Below are 18,009 nucleotides of genomic sequence, written 5' to 3' on the forward strand. Positions count from 1 at the left end.
GTGTTAAAATTGTATACATGCCCATCGATTGGGCCTAGCATAGTGTTTGACCAAGAACAGGTACATAAGAAAATAAAAAAGTATTTTATTTCATTATTATCGTATATGAAGTAAATGGCATAATACTAAAAAAGGCTGTGCCTTGATTTAATGCTGTTTGCTTGAGAAGCACATTATACACTGGAATATTCTATAGTACTTTATAATTTATTTTATGGATTGGCATCCTGCCAATGTTATTTACCACAGATTAAGTATTGATTCAGAAGCAGAATAGGATAGCCCATTCAAAATTCTGTCAGTGTTTCTTCATGAATTTTTGCCTTACTCATCTCCTTATCTCCTGTACCAACCCTCTGTTTACAAAATGAAATCAGAATCCCGAAGAGCTGGGTCTCCAACATGGAAATAAGTGAACTGAGGTGGAAAGAAAACCACAAGAACAATCTAATTTTATTGATTGCCTTTTGGGAGCAATATCCAGGTTTTACTAAAATGCAAAAAACCAGCTCGCAAATATGATTGAATAGTAAATCCCTGGGATTTTAAGTAGCTGTGCCAGATACGTTATTTGAAGAGCTCTATCCAGGTTTGGCCTCAGTCACACCAGTTGTGATCAGAAATATCTGCCACCCTGTGGAATATCAAGATAGGAGAACGTTAAAACATCAGCATGTGGCATTTCGGGGAAACAAGCAAAACACAACAAAAAAAAACCCAGTGTTAGGAAACAATGAATAACAGATTTCTTCTTTGGGAAATGAGCAAGACGCATCAAGTCTATCACTCTTCAGGTCTTAGGAGCACGAGAATCTAACGGTTATTGGTTTTTCCTCCGTTTACAGGAGCCAACATATTGTTTCTGACGCTGAGACAACATTCTCTTTCCCATCCTCACATGCAGAACCCCTGCAGAATATATAACAGATCTCTGCAGTGCTGAGCAGAGAGGAGATTTCAGTCTTGCCAAAGAAAACAGCACACATCTCTCTTCTGAATACTTCAGCCATTTAACTTCCATACCATACACCACCTCTAGTTTCTGAGTATCAGGATGTGAGGCTCTACAAGGATCTCATAAATCTAGAAGGGAAACAAGACATGCACATTTGAGGAGATGAGAGGATAGGGCAATGCAGGATCTGATACAGTCATAATGTGTGCAGTGCAGACTACAAGTGTGCAAGAGCACAAAGAAAAGAGTGAGCAGAAGGATTAGGACCCCAGGGGAAACTATACTAGCAGAGACTGGACGGAACTCCAGATGGATGGAACTAAAAGGAAAAAAAAAAAAAATATATATATATATATATATATATATATATATATATATAATTTTACTTAAAAAAATAAAGGGGAAGAAAAAGAGGTTGTTGTTGGCTACTATGAACTCTAGCTCTTCTGAATGGTAAAATGAGGTGGAAGCTTGTCCTCGAGAGAAGTAGTGGAGAAAGGAGTAGTATTAGGAGCAGCAATGGGCTGAAAATCACGAGACCAGGCTCTAGTAACAACTGTACCACTAAGGATTTTACTGACTGCGTTTGTCCTAGATGAACTTGGGAACCAGATTTCTGGTTCTCTCCGTGGTATGGGGACAGTGTGTTGCAATCATTTGTGGGTGATGTCTCATCTGCAATTCCTTATAAAATTATTTAGCTATAAAAAGAAAAAGGGTTCGGTTATCCTGAGAAATCATGCATAATTTACTGTAACATCCCACTTTTCTAAAATGAGAGAGAAAGAGGTAAAACTTGGGTGGGTGTGTTTGGAATTGGCCACAGGAGTGCACTCTCATCATCAGTTGGGTGTGTAGTAGTGGGAAAAAAGGCTGAGAACTGTTGGATTAGGAAATAATTGCTAAGAATCTGTGATGGTCAATGTTGTGTGCCAAGTTGGCTAGGCCATGATTCTCAGTATTATGTAATTATCCTTCATTATGTGATCTGATGTAATTATCCTCCATTTTGTGACACGGTATAGTCACCTCCATGATGTGATCTGATGTGACCAGCTGGTCAGTTGTAGGGGGGGTTTCTCTGGGGGTGTGGCCTGCACCCAGGATATGTGTGGACATTCTGGCAAGGCTTGCTTGCTTGCTCTGGATCCTGTTTCCAGCTTGCTTGTCATCTGACCTCTGGTCCTTTGGACTTGAGCCAGCAGCTTGTTGTCTCACCTGCCGACTTTGGAATTTGCCAGCTCCGCAGCTGTGTGAGCCAGCAGCCTTCCACCTGACCTGCTGATTCTGGGTTCCTCTGCCCCTGCAACCACATGAGTCAGGAGAAGCCTCCAGCTGACTTTGGAACTTGCCAGCTTCTACAACCGTGTGAGCCATTTCTTTGAGATAAATCTCTCTCTCTGCCTCTCTCTCTCTCTCTCTCTACTTCACTAGCTTTCCTTCTCTAGAGAACCCAGCCTAAGACAGACTCTTTACAGCATGACATTAATAGTTATGGTTCCAGCCCAGGTGAAAAAAATTCCAGTGTAATTACATACAATTTTTTCTTAACATCTTTAGGTTCTGTTCTGAGGAGTTGAGGATTTTGTAATAAGAGTTGGATTATCGAATTGAGTTCTGTTTTAGTTCTTAGAGGCAGCCTTGGAGTATGGATTGCATTCTAAAACTTAGTTCACAAGCAAACTGTTTAATTCTCAGAATATACTTTTCCTTAGATAAAACACCCCTTTCTATTTAAGGCCCTGTGGCCCCTTCCCAAATCTGCTTTTGCTCTTGTATTCCAAATCTTGGTGTATGGCCCCTGGTTGCCCAAACCAGAAATCTGGAGTCCATTCTTTACCCCCGCTTTATTTTCACCTATTGCATCCACCTAGTCACAAAATGTTTTTGGTGCCATTGTCTTACTTTCTCTCCCATAGAGCCAAACCAACTACCTTAGCCAAACCTCTTCTGAATCATTGCAGGGGTCCCCTGACTCCAGGCTCTTCTTCACCCTGCATTCTCGAAGTTCCAAATCAATTTTACAAAAAGGGAAATCTTACCTTGTAAATCCTCTGCTTAGCACTTTACAGTGGCTCACCATAGCCTTCAGGATAAAGGGGCTGGGTTAGGCGCCTCTCCTCTAGACCCCTGTGGTAGAATAAATAATGGCCCCAAATGGATAGCCAGGCCTTAATCCACAGAACCTATGAATGTTACCATATGGAAAAGGCACTTTGAATATGTGATTAAATTAAGGATCTTGAGCTCAGAAGATTATCCTGGTAGGCACTAAATGTATCCTTATAAGTACCCATATCAGAGGGAGGCAGAGGGAGATTTGACTGAAGACAAAGTCAGAGTCAAAAAGGGAAGATGGTACTTTGCAGGCTTTGAAGATGGAGGAAGGGGCCATAAGCCAAGGAATACGGACAGCCACTAGGAGCTGGAAAAGGCAAGGAAATGGATTTTCCCCCAGAGCTTCTGGAGGGAGCGTGGCCCTGCCAACAATTTGATTTCAGCCCATTTTGGACTTCTGGCCTCCAGAACTGTAAGAGAATAAATTTGTGTGATTTTAAGCCACTGAGTTTGTGGTAATTTTTTACAGCAGCAACAGGACGGGACCACATCATTATGTTGTTGCTGCTGTTGTTAGCTGCTGTCGAGTCAGCCACTGACTCATGATGAACATATACATGACATAAATGGACTGTTGGGATCCATAGGGTTTTCACTGGTTGATTTGTTGGAAGTAAATCACCAGGCCTTTCTTCCTAGTCTGCCTTAGTCTGGAAGCTTCACTGAAACCTGTTCAACATCAGCACAACAAGCTAACCTCCAAAGACAAACAGGTGGTAGCTACACTTTGAGGTGCATTGGCTGGGAATCAAATTCAGGTCTCCTGCATGAAGAAGAGAGTTCTACCACTGAACTACTACTGCATCCATACACCCTTATAAAACAAACAACAAAACAAAAAACTCAAACCCTTTACCATTGAGTCAATTCCGACTCATAGAGTAAAACAGGCAACCCTGGTGGTGTAGCGTTTAAGTGCCCCAGCTGTCAACCAAAGGGTATGCAGTCTGAATCCGCCAGGCGCTCCTTGGAAACTCCATGGCGTTCTACTCTGTCCTGTAGGGTCGCTCTGAGTTGGAATCAACTCGATGGCACTGGGTTTCTGGGTGGAGTAAAACTGCTCCATAGGGTTTTCTTGGCCATAATCTTTACAGAAGCTGATTGCCAGGCTTTCCGTGGCACCACTGGGTGGGTGTGAACCACCGAGCTTTAGGTTAGTAGTCAAGTGCAAACCTCTTGTGCCACCCAGGGATCTTTATACCCTTATAAGCGCTTTTGATTTATCCCTATGCAGCATTTACCATACTAATCTGTCGATCTTGTTGAGGGTAGAAATTATGTCTTACTCGTCCTTATATCTCCTGTGCCTGGCACAATGTTCTTAAAATGTTTATTAAATGAATGAATTTATTAATATGATTCAGACTACAGGATGCCCCCAGACAATTCTATTTTTTTTTTCTGTCTTCTCTCTGTTGAAGTGTTCTGGGTTTGGGGCCAAAGCCCTTTTAACTGAATATAAGGGAAAATCATTTTTTTCTTTTTTTGGCTAAATATCTTGGAGTCCTCTTGACTTTCCTAGTGTCTCCTAGCCCTTCCTCCACTAGTCAGTCATTATGTTCCATTGCTCTTACCTTTCCATAATCTCCTTTCTCTCTCTGTCCTAGTTTTGGCATTCATCATCTCTCACGTGGCCAACACCATGGCCTCCTAACTGGCCTTCCTGCTACCGCATGCTTCAGCCCATCCTTTATGTTGCTATCAGCGCGCTTTTCTAAAACACAAATAGATCACGTTACTCTCTTGGTCCCGCAACTCTAATTGGCTTCTTATGGGCAACAATATCAGTGACGACTCCTCCGCATGGCACCCAAGCCCCGACTGAAGGGAACAATGTTTTGGACCGTGTTTGTCACCTATACCCCACAAGCAGCCACACCCCCACCCCTCCGTCACTGGTTCCTGCTTCTGTCATTCCCTCCTATACCTCTTTGCCTTTGTTTATATTCTTCCTTCAGACTGGACTGTTGTCCATCTCTTCCCTTGAAACCTATTAAAATCCTTCTATACCTGGAAGGCTCAGCTCAAAACCCACTTCTGTGCAGCTTTCTCAGTTTTCAGTCCAGTCAGAATTTTCCCTTCCTCTGTCTTCTTCCTCTAACATTTTTGCCTCTATCAGTAGTTTCACTCGAATTACAGCTGGTTGTTTACATGCCAGGCTCGGTCATTGAACGGCTAGTTTCTGTGAGAAAGGACTGTGTATTATTCATATTTGCGTGGCATTGTGCTTGGCTCATAGCAGGGACTCAATAAATGTTTATTGCATGAATCACTCTGCCCCACAGCAAGATCCCTCTTACTCTATCACATCAAAATTCCATTTGTGCTTTAAGGTCAGTTATTATAATTTATGGGTATAATAAGAGGTAAGAGATTGTATGAGAGTCTGCACCAATGATGCTATTTTCTAACATTTGGGTATACACTTAAGATATGTGCAAATAAAAATAAGTATGTGTAGGTGTATATATATATATACACCCACAAATATGAATGAATAAAAAGGGAAGAGAATCATATTATCACTTTTGTCTTTAATTGTTGACAATATACCTTACCAGTCTAGGAATGGTGAGTGAGATGAATTAATGCTATTCTTTTTGCTGTGGAACTTGCTGGAAGGCCATTTCTCCCTCAGAATTACACAGGTGGCAATGGCGTTCCAGAGCCTCAGTTTAAATAGATGTCAGTATAATAAAGCATATTAACATTCTGATAAAATATGTCAATTAAAACTATATAGCAAAACTACATTTTTGTGAAATGTTTTAAATCAGTGTAACACTTTTAACTTTTTCTCCCAATCTGTTTTGTGGTCAAAACCTCAAGGGAAATAGCAAGAGAGACAATGGGGGAGTCCAGAAGGCTAGAGAACAGTGGATTTGGTGTTTATTAGATTGATAACACGTAATAAATGGGAACTCTACTTTGCCATTTCCCACTCCCACCCCATTGGGTGGGGGTGAGGAGTGGGACAATGAGGAATGGTGGTGGAAGGAGTAGAATATTATTTCTTTATGGGCCTTGAGGTGATTCTTTTTCTGTTCCCCCTCCACATTATATTAATACCGATTAAGCTAGATAACCGAAGGTGATTTCAAAGAAGAAGGAGAGCTTTCGTGGTAGTGCATTCTGGAGTCTGTCTTTGGCTAAAATTTTATTTTTAACTTTTTCAGAAAAGGATGACTCTTCTTTATAGTGTTTTTAACTTATTTATTTTTGGAATAGCCAGTGGATGTACATGGTTATACTGTGCACAATACTCCCTCCTTCACTACCCTCTGGCTACCCATTTTTTTCCCCCAGAAGTAATCACTTTTGCTGTTTTCTTACATTACTCTAAAGATAGTCTATGCATTTATAAGGAAAATCTGGTTTTAATATAGCCATCTGTGAAAAAAATGTTTTACACAAACAGCAGTATTCTTGATATATATTGATTTTTCCTTGCTTCGTTCAACTGTGTGTGTGTGTGTTTAATCCTGGAGATTTTTCCACATCAGTACGTGAAAGAACTGTCCTATTCTTTTAAATGGCTATATAGCACTCCACTGTATAATTGGACCCTAGTTTATTATAGTGTATTTATCAAGTCTCATACACGTTATTTGGTCTTTTATTGATGCACATGTGGGATGCTTCTAATCTCTTGCTGTATCAAAGAATGCTACAATCAATGTCTTTATACATTTGTTAATGTCTACATATGTGAATTTATCAATAGGATAAATTCCTAAAAGTAGAATTCCCTAATTAGTCAGTCAAAAGGTATGTGTATTTTTTATTTTGATGGAGATTGCCAAGCACCCTTTCATAGAGGTTGTACCCATTTATACCCTCAACGGCAATGTACGGTATTGCCTGTTTTTCCACATCCTTCAAACTTCATTCTCTCTCTTTTGTAGCAAATAGAACTGTGGTATATAATAAAATTATAAGAGTATCAATAGGTCAAATTAGGTTTTCAGAAAAGGTGTTTAAATTTCTAAGTGCCATTTGCACAGAGATATCAAAACCCATTGTCATTGAGTCAATTCCAACTCATAGTGACCCTATATGACAGAGTAGAATTGCCCCATAGGGTTTCCAAGGAGCAGCTGGTGGATTCGAGCTGCTGACTTTTGGTTAGCACCCTGAGCTCTTAAAATTGCACCACCAGGGCTCCATAGAGAGGTGGAGGAAAATACAATTGAAAAAGAAAATCAGAAATTGTTTCCTTGATCTGCATAGTATCTGAAGAGACATTCCAAAGTAGCATCTATTAGGCGCTCGATAAATATTTGTTGGATGACTCCTGTGGCTCCACTGAGTCTGGCTAAATTCTCAGAGTGGTAGAGAAGGGTGGCCTAGCTTGAGGTCTCATAGTGGTAAAGAGATCTTATATTTAAATGATATTAATCTCTGGGATTCATTTCAATATATGCAACCTTTTTAAAAATCATGTAGTGTGATTGGTTATTTGGCTAACCACTTGCAAGTCATATGGGAAAAATAAATGCAGAATACACACTATTAACGGTCAATTTGTTCCTTAAAGTGGATTTTAAAAATTAAGTTTAGAAGATATTGAAAAGAACAAAGAATAACGTTAGCCCTCCAACTTCAATATTTTGGTGTATTTCCCAGTCTTGTGTGTGTGTGTGTGTGCACACACACATGTGCTGGTAGGTAAACGTGTATATCTCACACACATAACATATATACATTTGTATTCATCATTATATGTTTTATAGAATTTTAATCATATAATTATAGGAAAAAATAATCATATGGCCAGCACTAAATTCAATATTATATCATAAGCTTTTTATTATTTTTGAATAAACTTATCTATTCCACCAAACCAAAACCCAGTGCCGTCGAGTCGATTCCAACTCAGAACGACCTATTCTACAGCTTCCTATATTTTCTTCAGATGGGTATACATGCATTTACTTAACCCTGTTGTTCAACCTTTGGGTTGTTTTCAATCTTTTATTATTATAAACAACCCTGTGATCAGCATCTTTTTCTGCTTCCTTACAATGTGTTTTTAAAGCTGGATGACTAGACCAAATGATATGGATAGTTTTAAGGTTCTGCTCTGAGTCTCTTTTCATTCTTCATGTGTGCCTGAACAAACTGATCTGCCCTGAAGGCTTTAGCCACCACCTACGTGCTAAGGACTCCAAGTCTGTGTGTTCAGACTCTAGGTCTATAGCTGATTACCTTTTGCATATCTTCCCTTGGATTCCCACAAGTATCTCCAGTCCACTGCTCAAAACAGGACTCATACTTTCCTCTATGTCTTCAATACATTAGACTAGATGTCATATTTTGGTAGGTGACACCTCTATCCACCTGTCACTCTGGCCAGAAATGGAGTTATCCTAGACTTCTCCCTTTTCCATCCAAGCTGTGTCTTCTGCATCTAATGGGCGGCTGCATGAATGCTGTTGTATCAGCATTTTCTCGTGTGCACCCTTCTCTCCATCCTCATCATTTTCCTCTGGGATTATGGCACTCCTCTAGTTTGTTAACCAGTCCTTTGACTGCCAGTCCATATTCTACACTTTGGCTCGAATGATACTCAGAGATTAGCCATGTTTCCCACAGCTTTAGAAACTTTAACCAAATTAAACCCCAAACCAGTTGCCGCAGTTGACTCTGACACACTCAACCCCATATGTGTCAGAGTAGAACTGTGGTACATGAAGTTTTTAATGGCTTTTTTTTTTTTTAAATGGTTTTTCAGAAGTAGATTGCTAGGCCTTTCTTCTGCGATGCTTCTGGGTAGACCTGAACAGCCAACCTTTCAGTTAGCAGCCAAACCCTTAACCCTTTGTGCTACCCAGGGACGGCCTAAAATTTTTAAAGGCCCATGATTATCCAGTGTTTCTGAAACTTTTCCACCAAAATACCCCTAACAGACAAAGTCTGTACAGATCTCTTTCCCACCGTAAGTCCAGAACTTCTTTGAGATCTTTGTTTTGTCTTAAAAATTAATGAATTATCCAGTCAACTTTTGTATTTTTATACAAATTACACCCATCTTCTGTTTGTTGGCCAACTGGTCTCTCCATCCTGAGAGTTTTTTTTTCACAAGTGCTATTGTGCCATTTTTTTTGCATGTTGCTGTAAAAAAAAAAATTTAGCATAGAGCGCTGACAAAAATACCTTGGGATGGGAGTGGCTGGCAAACATAGAAGGCGCTCTTTATTTAAGTAAAAATATGGTATATATTTATTTTTTTATTTGTTTTAATATAATTATCCTTCCCAAACCTTTAAATGAAACTGATGTGCCCTGAAGGTGTGCCATGATGTTTTTGCAACTTTCTTTGTGACATACCTCATATACATAACTCTATTTTGCAAGTATGGCCTCTAGGATAAAGCCTGCAGAGCTCAGGATGGCACAGAATCTCAGCATGTCCATCATGTACTGTACTGGGTACCTTTCCTCCTCATCTCTCATCAGCCCCCTTTCTCTCATCCCTCCTTCCAGCTGTACAGGACCACCTGCCAGTTTCAGAATATTCCATCCTGTCTTCATGCTGACATATTATCCCGAAGGGCTCTACTTGTTTCCCTTACCTGGAATGCTCCTTTGACTTTGAGTTCTTCGCTTTATTTACTGATCAACAAATATACTTTTAATACTCAATCTGGCATTTATTACCTCCTTTATGAAGACTTTATCAAGTAGAACTGGTCCCTTTACCTTTTGTATCTTCAGTGCACCCCACAGAAACTTCTACCATGTTTACAGTTATCTATAACATTTTAATTCATTTCTTTCTATCCTTCTTTTCCACGTTGTGAGATGTTTTGCAGATTCATCATTGTTCTTTATGGTTGTGTAATATTCCATTGTGCATATGTACCATAGTTTATCAGTTCATCTGTTGATGGGTTGTTTCCATATTTTTGCTGTTGTGAGTAATGTTGCAATGAACATAGGTGTGCATATGTCTATTCATGTGATGGCTCTTATTTCTCTAGGATGTATTCCCAGGAGTGAGGTTGCTGGATTGTATGATATTTCCATTTCTAGCTTTTTAAGGAAGCACCTTATTGTTTTCCATAACAGCTGTACCATTTTGCATTCCCACCAGCAGTGCATATGGGTTCCAATCTCCCTGCAGCCTCTTCAACATTTGTTATTTTCTCATTTATTTATTTATTTTTTGATTTGTGCCAGTATTGTCAAGATGAGATGGTATCTCATTGTAGTTTTGATTTCCATTTCTTTAATAGCTAGTGATTGGGAGCATTTCCTCATATGTCTGTTAGACACTTGAATTGCTTTCTTTGGTGAAGTGTCTGTTCATGTCCTTTGCCCAGTTTTTTAAAAATAATTTTTATTGTGCTTTAAGTGAAAGTTTACAAATCAAGTCAGTCTCTCACATATAAACTTATATACACCTCACTACATACTCCCATTTACTCTCCCCCTAATGAGTCAGCCCGCTACCTCCTTCCAGTCTCTCCTTTCATGACCGTTTTGCCAGTTTCTAGCCCTCTCTACTCTCCCATCTCCCCTCTAGACAGGAGATGCCAACACAGTCCCAAGTGTCCACCTGATACAAGCAGCTCGCTCCTCATCAGCATCTCTCTCCAACCCATTGTCCAGTCCAATCCATGTCTGATGAGTTGTCTTCAGGAATGGTTCCTGCCCTGGGCCAACAGAAGGTTTGGGGACTGTGACCGCTGGGATTCTTTTAGTCTCAGTCAGACCATTAAGTCTGGTCTTTTTATGGGAATTTGGGGTCTGCATCCCACTGTTCTGCTCCCTCAGGGGTTCTCTGTTGTGCTCCCTGTCAGGGCAGTCATCTGTTGTGGCCAGGCATCATCTAGTTCTTCTGGTCTCAGGGTGATGTAAGTCTCTAGTTCATGTGGCCCTTTCTGTCTCTTGGACTCATAGTTATCGTGTGACCTTGGTGTTCTTCATTCTCCTTTGATCCAGGTGGGTTGAGACCAATTGATGCATCTTAGATGGCCGCTTATTAGGATTTAAGACCCCAGATGCCACACTTCAAAGTGGGATGCAGAATGTTTTCTTAATAGAATTTATTTTGCCAATTGACTTAGATGTTCCCTGAAGCCATAGTCCCCAAACCCCCGCCCTTGCTCTGCTGACATTTGAAGCATTCAGTTTATCCAGGAAGCTTCTTTGCTTTTGGTCCAGTCCAGTTGAGCTAACCTTCCCTGTATTGAGTGTTGTCCTTCCCTTCAGCTAAAGTAGTTCTTATCTACTATCTAATCAGTAAATAACCCTCTCCCACCCTCCCTCCCCCGCTCTCGTAACCACAAAAGAATGTGTTCTCAGTTTAAACTGTTTCTGAAGATCTTATAGTAGTGGTCTTATACAATATTTGTCCTTTTGCATCTGACTAATTTCACTCAGCATAATGCCTTCCAGGTTCCTCCATGTTATGAAATGTTTCATAGATTCGTCACTGTTCTTTATCGATGTGTAGTATTCCATTGTGTGAATATACCATAATTTATTTATCCATTTATCCGTTGATGGACACCGGTTGCTTCCAGCTTTTTGCTATTGTAAACAGAGCTGCAATAAACATGGGTGTGCATATATCTGTTCATGTAAAGGTTCTTATTTCTCTAGGATATATTCTGAGGTGTGGGATTTCTGGGTTGTATGGTAGTTCTATTTCTAACTTTTAAGGAAACGCCATATAGATTTCCAAAGTGGTTGTACCATTTTACGTTCCCACCAGCAGTGTATGAGAGCTCCAATCTCCATAGCCTTTCCAACATTTATTATTTTGTGTTTTTTGGATTAATGCCAGCCTTGTTGGAGTGAGATGGAATCTCATCGTAGTTTTAATTTGCATTTTTCTAATGGCTAATGATCGAGAGCATTTTCTCATGTATCTGTTAGTCGCCTGAATATCTTCTTTAGTGAAGTGCATGTTCATATCCTTTGCCCAATTCTTAATTGGGTCGTTTGTCTTTTTGTGGTTGAGTTTTAACAGAATCATATAGACTTTAGAGATCAGCCCTCGCCCATTTTTTAAATTGGATTATTAAATTTAAACACTTGTGCTCATCAAAAGAAGAACGGGATATCAGAATTGCAGGAAGACTCATTAACAACCTGTGATATGCAGATGATACAACCTACAAAATAGAGTAAAAAGAGAATCTACAGACTGGGAAAATTTTTTGGCTCTGACATATCTGACAAAGGTCTAATCTTTAAAATCTGTAATGTTTGATTCTGAGTGTTTATATAAAAAAATAGCAAAAATGTATCTACTATATTTTTTTATATTTACTCGACAGCACTGGGTTGGGTATATTTGCTGCAGGAGCCCTCGTAGGTCAGTGGTTAAGAGCTCGGCCTCTAGCCAAAAGCTGGCAGTTTGAATCCACCAGCCACTCCTTAGAAAACCTTATGGGGCAGTTCTACTTTGTCCCATAGTGTTGCTATGAGTCAGAATTGGTTTCTTCTTCTTCTTTTTTTTTTTTTTTTTGGTATATTTGCTGCGAATATGTTTTCTCAGATGGATGCTTATCTTTTTTTTTTTTGTTTGTTACTTAAAAAAATAGTTCCTTAATAAAGATGTAATTACATTCAGAATTTATTGTGGCTTATGGCATGGTTGTCTAAGGATATGGGTAATAATATTCTTAGGTAAGGCTTTTTACTATATTTTGAAAGCAGTAGGAAAAGTGTAATTCAAATCCTATATATCTGCCCTCCACAATCTATTTGGTAAACAGTAACCAGAATAATTCTCCTAAAAAGTAAACTAGATCATGTCTCTCCTTAATTCTAAACCCTCAGTGGTTTCGGATACCCTTCAGAGCAAAATCCAAAGTTCTTCCATAACCCAGATGCTACATCTTCTCACCTCTAGCTACTTCTCTGAATTCTGTCTCTTGTCTTCATTAAGCAGGAAGCCCTCTTCTCCTTCCCTCCCTCCCTCAGCTCCAGCCATGCAGGACTCCTTGATGCTCCTTAAACACACCAGAGATGCATCCATTCAGGGCCTTTGCATAGTGTTCCCTCTCTCTGAATTGCTCTCTCCAGACCTCATTCGCTTATCAGCAATTCTTGCCTTCATCATCTAAAATAGCTACCCATCCATGCCCCTGGGACTCTACCCCTTTCCTGATGTTATTTTTTTCTTCATAGCATATATCACAACCTGACTTTATTCTGTTCACTGCTGTTTTCCCAATAATAAGCTCAATAAATAGTAGTTGGGTAATGAAGAAATGAATTCAGCCATGCATCTTATAATCTCTCAGGTAACCACTACCTAAAATGTATTTGATGTTTTTTCTTGCATCATAAAACATCTTTTTGTTCTTACATCTTAAAAATACTGCTATCACAAGTGTGGTTATTTTTTGGTGCCTAAGAAGTCCTCTTGGACCAGTAGGGTTCTGCAGTTGTGCGTTTTGGGCAATGCTGTTCTAGAAGGCACTGTTTAAAGGCAGCACAACTGCCTGTGTGCTTCTTGTCATTATTCAGCATATTAAGGCTTTTCAAACAATTATAAAAAAGTGTAGATGAAAAGAATATCATTGCCTTCTTATACCTGGACCTAAGAAAAACATTCAAAGTAAATTGTTTTAATAAAAACAAAACTACTTCAAAAGGATTTTGGATAAAAATAAGCATACAGAAAAAAAAGCATATAGAGTGAAACAAAATTGGAAATCTAAAAACAAGGACAGTATTTAATAACATTAGTGACCCAGAAAAAGGAACATAATGCTACAATGCTTATGAGATGTTAACAACAATACAGGCACCAAAAACTCAAAGCAGTTAGATATACAGGAAATTTATGAAAATAAAAAATAACGTGACTTACTAGATGCAAATGATACAGCTGGAGGAAAATAATCATAGAGACCTAGTTTTACTTTGATGAAATTAGAACTGCAATAATGCTGCAAAGCAATCAGCATAGTGGTAGAAGAATTAGTAGGTAGAACTTTTTAAAAACCTCACTCAGATGCCAAAGGCAGGACTAGAGGCCTTCTTTAAAAATTGAACATCATGGGGGTTACCTGCTGAACTGTGGACCAGTGGTGAGCTTTCCCACCTTGGAGAAATAAACTCACTGGACGTAAAAATCGGTAGCAAATGAAAAATCAGGAGCTCAGGGTCCTAGGAGCCGAGGGGCTGATTGTGTCACTGCCACCATGCCTGCCTTCACAGATGTCATCCTTATAGGCTATTTACTTCAGTGACGTTCAAAAATGAGCTCATTTGTAAAAGGGTTTTAAAATTGGTTTGTAATATTATCATCAAAAACGTCAACAAAAAAATACTTGTGGATGATGTTGGCATAGATGTTATAAATAAGCAAAATATTGTCTTTCAGATCCAAAGTCTTACAAATTCACCCAGAAGAATGAACAGAGAAATAAAACAACGATTTACCATTCTGCATGCACACAATTAGTATGAAGCATTATTTAATCTGTGGTTGCAAAAATTTCACTTTTAAAGAGCCTGGGTGGTGCAAGTGGTTTGCGATTGGCTGCTAACCCAAAGGTTGGCAGTTTCAACCCACCTGGTGGCTCTGCAGAAGAAAAGCCCTGGCGATCTGCTTACATAAGATTACAGCCAAGAAAACCCTGTGGAGCAGTTCTATTCTGTAACACATGGGGTCACCATGAGTCAGGGCTGACTCCAATATAGCTAACACCATACATAGGCACATGAAATAAGCGAGGAGATGGAAAAATTTGTTTTTGCATGTAATCAGAATCTGGATTAGGAAAAATAGAGCTTAAGACAGGTGGACTTCACAAAAGAGACAATAAAATAGCTCTTCTTAGGATGTGTATTAACTGGAAAAATAAATGTATGAATAGTAAGAGAAAAAATGAAAAAATGAAAGCTTTTACACTTTCTTTAAATCTTAGAAATGGAATAATTTTCACTTAGCTTTGTGATCTACCCTGGAAAGAATGAAGATGGCAAAAACCACTTTAAGGCTGATGAGTTGAAGGAATGCTTATAGGAATTGACAATTTATTCTCCAGCTAAGTAATGATAAGGAAGTGGAGATAATAGCTTACTAGTACTTCAGATAAGCACACTTTTAAAAGGACAAATAAATTAGCATGGTAGATGGCAATGGAATATGAAAAGGTAGGGTAGTTACTAATAATGAATACAAGGAAAAAGAAAAACTGGATACTAGAAAAAAGCTTATAAAGGAGAATTCTTGGCTGAGGTAATAGATATAAACTGAGAAATGAAATGCTTATGAAAGACTTTGTGTGGGTGAGGGTTTCATGAAAGGGCACAGAATCTACCATAACTAGTTTAAGCAGGGTTTTTTTTTTTTTTTTTTTTTTAAATAAAGTATTAAACATCTCTCAGAGCAGTTGGGAAAGTTGAGGAAAGAAACTCTAGTCTGAGCCTTTCTGGATGACTTCAAGAGCCATGATGCAAATCCCAAGGGAGCTACTGCCTCTTACAAGATGAGGAGGCAGCACAGTTGGGGAAGAGTCAAGATCAAGAAGCTTCCTTGAAAAACCACAGATCTCCGCAGTAGTTCTGGAGAATAAAAGCAAAAACAATAGAAGCCACAGAATAAATGATCTCAATCTTACTTGCCCACCACTCATACATTAGTTTGTCATACTGTGGTGACTTATGTGTTGTTATGATTCTGAAAGGTATGCCATCGGTATTTCAAATACTAGGAGGGTCACCCATGGTGGGCAGGTTTTTGTGGAGCTTCTAGACTAAGACAGATTAGGAAGAATGGCCTAGAGATATCCTTCTGAAAATTAGCCAATGAAAACCTTATGGATTACAACACAGTATTTTCTGATACAACGCTGGAAAATGAGCTCCCTAAAGGCACTCAGAATACACAGTGGCTGCAACAACAGACTTGAACATATCAGCGATGGAGAAGATGGCGTAGGACTGGGCAATGTTTTGTTCTGTTGTACCTGGGGTGGCCATGAGTTAGAGTTGACTCAATTCCAACCAACTGCCACCATCACCACCACACCTTACTTCCACATTCTAAATCTCACTGTGAGTGCATTACAATGGCAGAACCTAAACCTCCAGATCCCCAGCTACAGTCTTGATCTCTTTGGACTTAGCAGTACAGGAAAGGCCACTAGAAAGAGGCTGGAGTAGAGAGGGTGAAATTCTCCGACATTCACCACAGACTTCATTACAGCAGAAACTGAAAAAGAAAACATCTAAAATAACGAAACCAGAAAAATCAATACAACCAGTTTTTTCAAAGTTTCAATGTTCACTGTCAGCTCTCCCCAAATATCAAAAGGACTATTGTTTGGAATAAGAGTAAGAAATACTTTAAAGCAACACCGCTTCATTTAAAAACTTTTATTTTAAAATGGTGATATTGCTTGTGTGATATTATTACATCTTTTCCTCACTTATTGACCATCTCGGTATCTGACATTTTGCATTTACAACAATAGTAAAAAAAACTACTATCTGACTATTTTGCACATTAATGACATACATCTGGCAGTAACGAATGCCAAGGTGTGAGGTGAGAGAAGTGCTGGCTGTGATGGTTAAGGTTATGTGTTAACTCGTCTGGGCCTTGATTCTCAGTGGTTTGGCAGTTACGTAATGACGTGATTTGGCAGTTACATAATGATGCAGTCATTCTCCATTTTATGATCTGATGTGGTCATCCTCCATTTTTGAATAACAATTTTTCATAATGACCTGGTCTTTGGAACCTAACCATGTCAATAAGTGAGGAGAGGGTGCGCTGCTATGAAGCCCCAAATAGGAAAGTTGCCTGGCATGGGTAGGTTCTGTATGATCAAGTGCAGGTAGGATTGTTTTAAATACAATCATGATGATTAGAAAACAAACCAGCTGTTGTTGAATTGACTCCGACTCATGGCGACCCCAAGTGTGTCAGAGTAGAGCTCTGCTCCGTGGGGTTTTCAATGACTGATTTTCCTGAAGTACATCACCAGGACCTTCTTCTGAGGTGCCTCTGGGTGAGCTTGAACCTCCAACCTTTTAGTTAGCAGCCATGTGCATTTGCTGTTGCATCAACCAGGAGCCAATAGTGATGATCAAAACCAAAACCAAACCCATTGCCATCAAGTTGATTCTGACTCATAGTGACCCTATAAGACAGAGTAGAACTGCTCCATAGAGTTTCCAAGGAGCGCCTGGCATATTTGTGCTGCCAACCTTTCGGTTAGCAGCCGTAGCCCTTAACTACTGTGCCACCAGGGTTTCCATGGTGATGACAGACGGTCCTAAAACTATCATCAAGAAGTCAGGCCGACGCAAATTCTATTGTGTCAGTATCTACAAACATTGCTGGGTTTTCAGGCAACATGACAGAATGTGGCAGATACTGTGATAAATCTCCTGCTACAAACGTCTCTAGATGATGGATAAAATAAACCAATTTAAATTTTTTTAATTTTACTTTAGATGAAGATTTACAGAACAAACTAGCTTCTCATTAAACAGTTAGTACATGCATTGTTTTATGACATTGGTTAACAACTCCACGACATGTCAACACTCTCCTTTCTTGACCTTTAGGTTCCCTATTATCAGCTTTCATGGCCCCTCCTGCCTTCTAGTCCTTGCCCCTAGGCTTGTGTGCCCCATTAGTCTTGGTTTGTTTTATGGGCCTGTCTAATCTTTGGATGAAGGGTGAACTTCAGGAGTGACTTCATTATTGAGCTAAAAGGGTGTCCGGGGACCATACTCTTGGAGTTTCTCCAGTTTCTATCAGTCCAGTAAATCTGGTCTTTTTTTGTGAGTTAGAATTTTGTTCTACCTTTTTCTCCAGCTCTGTCTGGGACCCTCTATTGTGATCCCTGACATAGCAGTCAGTGGTGGTAACCAGGCACCATTTAGTTGTACTGGACTCAGTCTGGTGGAGGCTGTGGTAGTTGTGGTCCATTAGTCCTTTGGACTAATCT

At 39.5% G+C, this 18,009-nt stretch overlaps 1 protein-coding gene across 1 annotated transcript in view; it reads right to left on the minus strand.

The window, feature by feature from the left end:
- CPA6 (carboxypeptidase A6) overlaps window positions 1-18,009 on the minus strand; it is a 431,756-nt gene that overhangs the window by 24,436 nt on the left and 389,311 nt on the right. The window lies entirely within an intron of this gene.

The sequence above is a fragment of the Loxodonta africana genome, chromosome 14 (assembly GCF_030014295.1).
Source record: "Loxodonta africana isolate mLoxAfr1 chromosome 14, mLoxAfr1.hap2, whole genome shotgun sequence".
Lineage (NCBI taxonomy): Eukaryota > Metazoa > Chordata > Mammalia > Proboscidea > Elephantidae > Loxodonta > Loxodonta africana.